The 10,303-nt window shown below is 44.1% G+C and overlaps 1 long non-coding RNA gene across 1 annotated transcript; it reads left to right on the forward strand.

The window, feature by feature from the left end:
• The first annotated feature begins 700 nt into the window (after positions 1 to 700).
• On the forward strand, positions 701 to 1,129 carry LOC137253355 (uncharacterized). The gene is made up of 3 exons (XR_010953783.1): positions 701 to 833; positions 899 to 968; positions 1,055 to 1,129. It is a non-coding gene; the product is annotated as an uncharacterized lncRNA (long non-coding RNA).
• Positions 1,130 to 10,303: the final 9,174 nt, after the last annotated feature.

The raw sequence follows: 10,303 nt of genomic DNA on the forward strand, positions 1-10,303 counted from the left end.
TCTTAAAATACTCTTTAATACCTTCCATTCGATACCCATATCGTACAAACAAATTCTAGAGTCACCCCTGGTCCACCTTTATGGCGATATCCCTAAATGGCGTCCACCTAAAGAACTATGGCCCACTCCCTCTTAAAATACTCTTTAATACCTTCCATTTGACACACATGTCATGCAAACACATTCCAGGGTTACCCTAGGTTCATTTTACTACATGGTGAATTTCCCTTATTTTGTCTCCATAGCTCTCAACTGAGTATGTAATGTTCGGTTACACCCGAGCTTAGCCTTCCTTACTTGTTTTTACATAGATTTTCTACAAAAAATTATAAAACCGAAAGTAAACCAAGAGAAATCATGGGTGAGCAACACTGATCAACGTTCACTTATTTGTTCATATGTATTTAATTAGCGAGCTTTGCTCATATTGCTTTCTACAATGGTTTTTGTAATTGATATTAGAGAAAAATTGTAAGTTTACAAACGGCGATGGTTACTAGGACATGTTTCTGAATTTCACTTCTTCATCAGCTAGCTTTTCGGGAGCTGAGCGTTGAACTCGAATCTCCAACATTCATATCAGTGCAAGCCTTTTAGCTGCTAAGCCATATGTTCGCTGTACAATTGGTCTCTAAGAGTTGCCTTTTTGTTTATATTCCTTTTGATCACCCAATGAATTCAGAAACATGTCCTAGTAACCATCGCCGTTTGTTCACTTATTTGTTTTGATCGTGATTCGTTGTCAATTGAAGAAAAAATTACGATTTCGCCTTTGAAAAAAATTAGTTTATTGTTGAAAATTTAGACAAATTAACTGAAATATCTTATAAAACGTAAGTATACATAAAATATCACATAAAACATTACATGGTAATTGTTAATTATCATTTATCTACAGGTACTTACATTGTTTACCACAAATATTGGAAACCTGTATTCGGACTGGGGGCTTTCTATAGAAATAAAAGGTGAGTTGACTCTTTATTCATTGTTAAAGACTAACTTTGTTTACATTTATCAAAAATGTACTAAAATTGCCTTTCTCCTTCTGCAGATTTCGTTTGCCATCACCTAACGCTCGGCCTGTTTACAATTTTAATTGCACATTGCGGAGTGAGTCACTAAAATTACTGGTACTTCTGTACTTTAGATCAGAACTTCTAAAACTCGTAAACAAAATATCGAGAGAGTTATCAAGAGACGACCCAGGACCACGAATCCGAAAGCAGAAAAAGTTGGCAATTTTCAAGTGCTTGTTGTAATGTTTTACCCAGGAAACAATTTTGTGTACAAAGAGATTTTGCACAGATTTAATTTTGATCCCACCCCCGGTTTCGGAGGTGCCCGGGGTCATTTTTTTTGAACGCGCTAAAATATTTCCGATTATTAAATGGTTAGCGCAGCATGCCTAAAGCGTACTGATGATGGAGGCTTAGCACCCTTCGAAATGGATCTATCTGCGCAGCTATGGCAGGTTGTTTGAAAAATTTTCTACTTACTATTCCAAAAACAAAATACAATTTTTCAAATTTAGAAAAATTAAAAAATAACAATAATTATCATTAGAAAACAAAATTATTGTTCTGGCCTTGAGCTCGAATCGAACCTTGAATCATTTATCAATAGGCCGATAAAAACAAAAACAATATTTCGGATTATTCATACTGATGTCAAGACCTCTACGATATTTTTGGACGAGTTTTAGCAGTTCTGAGCTAAAGTAAAGAATTACCAAATTTCTCTAAATATATCAGCTCCATCAAATCTTTAGTAAAATAGCTAAATCTTAATATATAATAAAATAATTAAAAAAAAATTTTTTAAGTTAAACGGTTTTATTGAAAACAATACTTACATGACATAATAATAATAATAATAAAAGCTAGAAAATAATTAGGTAGGTCCTAGGTACTAGTCATAACACTCCTTATCAATCTAGGGCGTTGATCAGACAATTAAATAAAAGCGTTGGGAGCGTGAAATTTCTAAAAATGTGAGGCGTAGCATAACCTGATTAAGGTTCAGTTGGTCTTATATATGACTATCAATAGAAAAAATTGATAGGTCGCTTTCTATTTTTGTATGTATTATGTGTTCCAAGCATGAGCCAAGTCGGACCACAAATACGATTTTTGTGAATATATCGATCCTTTCGCCACCTAGCGGCGATTTTTTTCACAGGTCGATTTCTATTCTTGCATGTATTATGTGTTCCAAATATGAGCCAAATCGGACTACAAATGCGAATTTTGCGAATATCTCTATCCTTGCGCCACTAAGCGGCGATTTTTTTTCACAGGTCTATTTCTATTCATGCATGTATTATGTGTTCCAAATATGAGCCAAATCGGACCACAAATGCGAATTTTGCGAATATCTCGATCCATGCGCCACCTATCGGCGATTTTTTTCACAGGTCGATTTCTATTCTTGCGTGTATTATGTGTTCCAAATATGAGCCAAATCGGACCACAAACGCGAATTTTGCGAATATCTCGATCCATGCGCCACCTAGCGGAAGATTTTTTGATAGGTCGCTTTCTATTCTTTTATGTATTATGTGTTCCAGGCATGAGCCAAGTCGGACCACAAATACGATTTTTGTGAATATCTCAATCCTTGCGCCACCTAGCGGCGATTTTTTTTCATAAGTCGCTTTTTATTCTTGCATGTATAATGTGTTCCAAATATGAGCCAAATCGGACCACAAATGCGAATTTTGCGAATATCTCTATCCTTCCGCCACCTAGCGGCGATTTTTTTTCTCAGGTCGATTTCTATTCTTGCATGTATTATGTGTTCCAAATATGAGCCAAATCGGACCACAAATGCGAATTTTGCGAATATCTCGATCCATGCGCCACCTATCGACGATTTTTTTCACAGGTCGATTTCTATTCTTGCATGTATTACGTGTTCCAAACATGAGCCAAATCGGACCACAAATGCGAATTTGGCGAATATTTCGATCCTTGCGCCACCTAGCGGCAATTTTTTTCTTATTATTGCATTGTCATCGGTTTCTGAACTATATTCCAAGTTTCAAGCTTGTAGCTTATCGGGAAGTCACTTAAATTTCAATTACAAGATTCGTTCACAAAGGCCGTGCATGCGGTCTCAACTCAAGCTAAATAAAACCGTTTAAAAAAACACGTGTCACACAATTGAGGCCAATGGACTCCTAAACTACTCAACCGATTTTGAATTTGTTTTGCACCCCGTGTGTAGTTTGATCTAACTTGAAATATAGGATAGGTGACTGGTGACTAGGGTCTCGTGATATAGGCCAAAACGTGGACCCGGGTACCCCTGGAGTGTGTTTACAGAATATGGATATCAAATGAAAGCTGTTGATGAGTGCTTTAGTAGAGGGTAATTTTCATACCCCTGGGTGACTAGGGTCTCGAGCTATAGGCCAAAAAGTGGACCCGGGTACCCCTAGAATGTGTTTATAGAATATTGATATCAAATAAAAGCTGTTGATGAGTGCTTTAGTAGAGGGTAATTTTCATACCCCTGGGTGACTCGGGTCTCGAGATATAGGCTAAAAAGTAGACCTGGGTACCCCTAGAATGTGTGTATAGAATATGGATATCAAATGAAAGCTGTTGATGAGTGCTTTAGTAGAGGGTAATTTTCATACCCCTGGGTGACTAGGGTCTCGAGCTATAGGCCAAAAAGTGGACCCGGGTACCCCTAGAATGTGTTTATAGAATATTGATATCAAATGAAAGCTGTTGATGAGTGCTTTAGTAGAGGGTAATTTTCATACCCCTGGGTGACTAGGGTCTCGAGATATAGGCCAAAACGTGGACCCGGGTACCCCTAGAATGTGTTTATAGAATATTGATATCAAATGAAAGCTGTTGATGAGTGCTTTAGTACAGTACAGTAATATATTATCCAGAGACGGACTGGCACTGAGACTCAGAGTGGGACTGGGACTGGAATAAAATACATACCACCTTCTGGGATAGGCAATAAGGGAGCAGAAGAATGAGAAGAAATTGAGAGAATAGAAAAGAGAAAAAGAGAAGGAGATTGAGAAAGAGATATAATGAGACGAAGATGGAGATAGATGAAGCGAAAAAGACGGAAGGAGGAGTGAATAAAAGGAATAAGAAAAAAGTGAAGAGGGGGGGAGGACAGAGTCAGACGGAAAAATCGTATTAAAATGTATGCAGATTGGCCAAATTTAGGGCAGGACAACGTCTGCCGGGTCTGCTAGTATTATATATATACATATATATATCCATAGATTTGAACCTATCGAATGTGTGGATTCTCCAACATTTCTATCTTTAAACCTATGGTGAGTGAACTTTGATAAAAAGTGTTATTAAATTCAATTTTTGGGAAATTTGCATCCTAAATAATGTCTTTAATTTTTTATTTAAGTTTGTGTGCTACCGCTTTTCCATCGTTTGAGTACCTTCCGGTATATATCAGCAATCTAATCTAATCTAATATCTAATATCTAATATCTAATCTAATATATCTAATCTAATATATATTATAAATGGGAAAGTTTGGATGTTAAGATGTTTGGATGTTTAGATGTTTGGATGTTTGGATGTTTGGATGTTTGGATGTTTGGATGTTTGGATGTTTGTCCAGACGTTTGTTTTTGTGACTCAATCACGCAAGAACGGCTGGACCGATTTGGATGAAATTTTGCATACATATAGCCAATAGTCTAGAAGGATCTACTAACTATATATTTTTGAAAAGGGGCATGGTACCCGCCCCCTAGGAACAGTTATAATTTAATTATTATATTTTTTCGTCTTTGCGACTGAATCACGCCAGAATGGCTACACGGATTTTGATGAAATTCGGGACACAGACAGTAGTCTACTAGCGAAATTTTTTTCGAACATGGAAAGAGGGGTGGGGGTCCCACGACCCTTTCGAGAAATTATTTTTCAATAATTTTTACACATTATAACTTTACGTATACTGGCCTTCACCAATATCACAGACTCAAGGGGTCAAATAAGTCGAGGGCTTACAAAGTAAGCAGTGATACCCTCCGCCCGCCCCCCGCCCCCCCCCTTTATCTCCCCCTCTGGTGTAAAATCTATAAATTGTTATCTCAATATAAATTTTCTCCTAAATCAATAGTTTTTGGTATCTGGTACATACAGAACGAGATCTAGACAATTTTGGAGGAACGATCAGTGGTCCTCTCCTCTACTCCCGCCATCCGCCCTCCATCAATTGTTTTTATTAGCACGCTTTTATTAGCTTTACCTGTATGTTTCTATGTAACTTTTTATTCTCTCCAATGCGCCTGCTGCCTTATTAACATGGTTTTATAATTAGCTTCACCTTATTTGTAATCCCGTAAGGGTCATATCGAGACCCTCCGGGATCATTTCTGGATGGTTTTCGGGATCGGTCCGGGATTACGCCGGGGTAATTTCGGGACTTTTTCGGGACTATTTCGGGATCATTTTGGGACCCTTCCGGGATCATTTCCGTATAGTTTTCGGGAACCGTCCGGGATCCCGTCGGGGTTATTTTGGGACATTTTAGGGACTATTCCGGAATCTTTTCGGGACTATTTCGCGATCATTTGGGGACCCTTCCGGCATCCTTTCTGGATGGTTTTCGGGATCCGTCCGGGATCCCGTCGGGGTACTTTCGGGATCATTTGCGTACCTTCGAGAGATAAATTCTTGATGGTTTCCGGGATCATTACGGGACTTTTTCGGGGTCAGTTTGGGTCCTTTCCGTAATCATTCCTGGATGGTTTTAGGGATCCGTCCGGGATCCCGTCGGGACAATTTCGGGGCTATTTCGGGATCATTAGGGGTATCTTCCGGCATCATTTCTGGATGGTTTACGGGATCCGTCCGGGATCCCGTCGGTGTCATTTCGGGACCATTTGGGGTCCATTCCGGCATCATTTCTGGATGGTTTTCGGGATCCGTCCGGGATCCTGTCGGGGTCATTTTGGGACTTTTGCGGCATCATTTGGGGTCTCTTCCGGCATCATTTCTGGATGGTTTTCGGGATCCGTCCGGCATCCCGTCGGTGTCATTTCGGGACCATTTGGGGTCCATTCCGGCATCATTTCTGGATGGTTTTCGGGATCCGACCGGGATCCTGTCGGGGTTATTTTGGGACTTTTGCGGGATCATTTGGGGTCTCTTCCGGCATCATTTCTGGATGGTTTTCGGGATCCGTCCGAAATCCCGTCGATGTCATTTCGAGACTATTACGGCATCATTTGGGGTACCTTCCGGCATCATTTCTAGATGGTTTTCGGGATCCATCCGGGATCCCGTCGGGGTCATTTCGGAACTTTTTCTCGACTAATACAGGATCATTTGGGGAACCTTTCGGCATCATTTCTGGATGGTTTACGGGATCCGTCCGGGATCCCGTCGGCGTCATTTTGGGACTTTTGCGGGATCATTTGGGGTCTCTTCCGGCATCATTTCTGGATGGTTTACGGGATCCGTCCGGGATCCTGTCGGGGTCATTTTGGGACTTTTGCGGGATCATTTAGGGTCTCTTCCAGCATCATTTCTGGATGGTGTTCGGGATCCGTCCGGGATCCTGTCGGGGTCATTTTGAGACTTTTGCGGGATCATTTGGGGTCTCCTCCGGCATCATTTCTGGATGGTTTACGGGATCCGTCCGGGATCCTGTCGGGGTCATTTTGGGACTTTTGCGGGATCATTTCTGGATGGCTTACGGGATCCGTCCAGGATCCTGTCGGGGTCATTTTGGGACTTTTGCGGGATCATTTGGGGTCTCTTCCGGCATCATTTCTGGATGGTTTACGGGATCCGCCCGGGATCCTGTCGGGGTCATTTTGGGACTTTTGCGGGATCATTTGGGGTCTCTTCCGGCATCATTTCTGGATGGTTTACGGGATCCGTCCGCGACCCTGTCGGGGTCATTTTGGGACTTTAGCGGGATCATTTGGGGTCTCCTCGGGCAGCATTTCTGGATGGCTTTCGGGATCCGTCCGGGATCCTGTCGGGGTCATTTTGGGACTTTTGCGGGATCATTTGGGGTCTCTCCCGGCATCATTTCTGGATGGTTTTCGGGATCCGTCCGGGATCCTGTCGGGGTCATTTTGGGACTTTTGCGGGATCATTTGGGGTCTCTTCCGGCATCATTTCTGGATGGTTTACGGGATCCGTCCGGGATCCTGTCGGGGTCATTTTGGGACTTTTGCGGGATCATTTGGGGTCTCTTCCGGCATCATTTCTGGATGGTTTACGGGATCCGTCCGGGACCCTGTCGGGGTCATTTTGGGACTTTAGCGGAGTCATTTGGGGTCTCCTCCGGCATCATTTCTGGATGGTTTTCGGGATCCGTCCGGGATCCCGTCGATGTCATTTTGGGACTATTTCGGCATCATTTGTGGTACCTTCCGGTATCAATTCTAGATGGTTTTCGGGATCCGTCCGGGATCCTGTCGGGGTCATTTTGGGACTTTTGCGGGATCATTTGGGGTCTCTTCGGGCATCATTTCTGGATTGTTTACAGGATCCGTCCGGGATCCTGTCGGGGTCATTTTGAGACTTTTGCGGGATCATTTGGGGTCTCTTCCGGCATCATTTCTGTATGGTTTTCGGAATCCGTCCGGGATCCTGTCGGCGTCATTTTGGGACTTTTGCGGGATCATTTGGGGTCTCTTCCGGCATCATTTCTGGATGGTTTACGGGATCCGTCCGGGAACCTGTCGGGGTCATTTTGGGCCTTTTGCGGGATCATTTGGGTTCTCTTCCGGCATCATTTCTGGATGGTTTACGGGATCCGTCCGGGATCCTGTCGGGGTCATTTTGGGACTTTTGCGGGATCATTTGGGGTCTCTCCCGGCATCATTTCTGGATGGTTTTCGGAATCCGTCCGGGATCCTGTCGGGGTCATTTTGGGACTTTTGCGGGATCATTTGGGGTCTCTTCCGGCATCATTTCTGGATGGTTTACGAGATCCGTCCGGGATCCTGTCGGGGTCATTTTGGGACTTTTGCGAGATCATTTGGGGTCTCTTCCGGCATCATTTCTGGATGGTTTACGGGATCCGTCCGGGACCCTGTCGGGGTCATTTTAGGACTTTAGCGGGATCATTTGGGGTCTCCTCCGGCATCATTTCTGGATGGTTTTCGGGATCCATCCGGGATCCTGTCGGGGTCATTTTGGGACCTTTGCGGGATCATTTGGGGTCTCTTCCGGCATCATTTCTAGATGGTTTTCGGGATCCGTCCGGGATCCCGTCGGAGTCATTTCGGAACTTTTTCTCGACTAATACAGGATCATTTGGGGACCCTTTCGGCATCATTTCTGGATAGTTTTAGGGATCCGTTCGGGATCCCGACGGGGTCATATCGGGACCATTGGGGGTACCTACCGGCATCATTTCTGGATGGTTTACGGGATCCGTCCGGGATCCTGTCGGGGTCATTTTGGGACTTTAGCGGGATCATTTGGGGTCTCCTCCGGCATCATTTCTGGATAGTTTCCGGATCCGTCCGGGATTCCGTCGGCGTAATTTCGGGACTATTAGGGGGTTATTTGGGGACCTTTCCGGCATCATTTCTGGATAGTTTTAGGGATCCGTTCGGGATCCCGACGTGGTCATATAGGGACCATTTGGGGTACCTACCGGCATCATTTCTGGTTGGTTTTCGGGATCCGTCCGGGATCATTTCGGGACTATTTCGGGATCATTTGGGTACCTACCTTCATCATTTCTGGATGATTTTCGGGATCCGTACGGGATCCCGTCGGGGTCATTTCAGGACTTTTTCGGGATCCGCCCGTGATCCCGGCGGGGTCATTTCGGGACTATTTCGGGATCATTTGGGGTAACTAGATGGATAGTTTTCGGGATTCGTCCGGTATCCCGTCTGGATCATTTCAGGACTTTTTCGGGATCATTTGGTGTATCCTCCGGCCACTTTTCTAGATGGTTTTCGGTATCCGTCCAGGATACCGTCAGGGTAATTTCGGGACTATTTTGGGATAACTTGGGAACCTTTCCGGCATCATTTCTGGATAGTTTCCGGGATCCTTCGGGGATCCCGTCAGGGTCATTTCGGAACCCGCGACTAATGCGGGATCATTTGGGGACCCTTTCGCCATCATTTCCGGATGGTTTTCGTGATCCGTCCGGGATACCGTCAGGGTAATTTCGGGACTATTTGGGGATAACTTGGGAACCTTTCCGGCATCATTTCTGGATAGTTTCCGGGATCCGTCGGGAATCCCGTCAGGATCATTTCGGAACTATAAGGGGATCATTTCATTTTTCATCTTTCTTTAAGGGGATCATTTCACCTTCCAGCATCATTTCTGTATACTTTTGGGGATCCGTCCGGGATCCCGACGGGGTCATTTCTGGCCTATTTCGGGATCATTTTGGGTACCAACCGGCATCATTTCTGGATGATCCGGGATCCGTCCGGGATCCCATCGGGGGAATTTCGAGAATTTTTCGGGATCATTTGGGGTCCCTTCTGGCATCATTTCTGGATCGCTTTCGGGATCCGTCCGAGATCCCGTAGGGTTTATTTTTTTACTTTTTCGGGAAAATGTCAGGGAATTTCGAGACTGTTCTTGGATCATTTGGGGATCCTTCTGGATGGTTTTCGGGATCCCGTCGGGGTAATTTCGGGACTTTCACGACTATTTCGGGGTCAGTTGCCCTTAAAGATCATTTCTGGGTGGTTTTCGGGATCCGTCCGGGATCCCGTCAGGGTTATTTCGCGCCTTTTCGGGACTATTTCGGGATCATTTTGGGACCCTTCCGGGGTAATTTCTCTATGATTTTCGGGATCTGTTCGGGATCCCTTCGTAGTTTTTTCGCGACTTTATCTGGGATAAATTGCGGACCCTTTAGAGATCAATTCTGGATGGTTTTCGGTATCGGTCTGGGATCCCCTCAAGGTCATTTCGGGACTTTTTCGGGACTATTTCGGAATCATTTTGGGACCCCTCCGGCATAATTTCTGGGTGATTTTCGGGATCTGTCCGGGATCCCGACGGAGTTTTTTCGGGAATTTTTCCGGACTATTTCTGGATTATTTGCGGACGTTTCAGAGCTCAGTTCTGGATGATTTTCGGGATCTGTCCGGGATCCCGTCGGAGTTATTTCGGGGTAATTTTGGGAAGGATAATTTCTTCATGATTTTCGGGATGGGTCTGAGTCTATTCGGGATCATTTGCGGAACCTTCAGAGATCAATTCTGGATGGTTTGTGGACTTTTCCGGGATCATTTGGGGATCCCTCCAGAGTCATTTCTGGATGGTTTTCGGGATCCCGTCAGGGTCATTTCGGG

This window comes from Eurosta solidaginis, chromosome 5 (genome assembly GCF_040869045.1).
Source record: "Eurosta solidaginis isolate ZX-2024a chromosome 5, ASM4086904v1, whole genome shotgun sequence".
In the NCBI taxonomy this organism is placed as follows: Eukaryota; Metazoa; Arthropoda; class Insecta; order Diptera; family Tephritidae; genus Eurosta; species Eurosta solidaginis.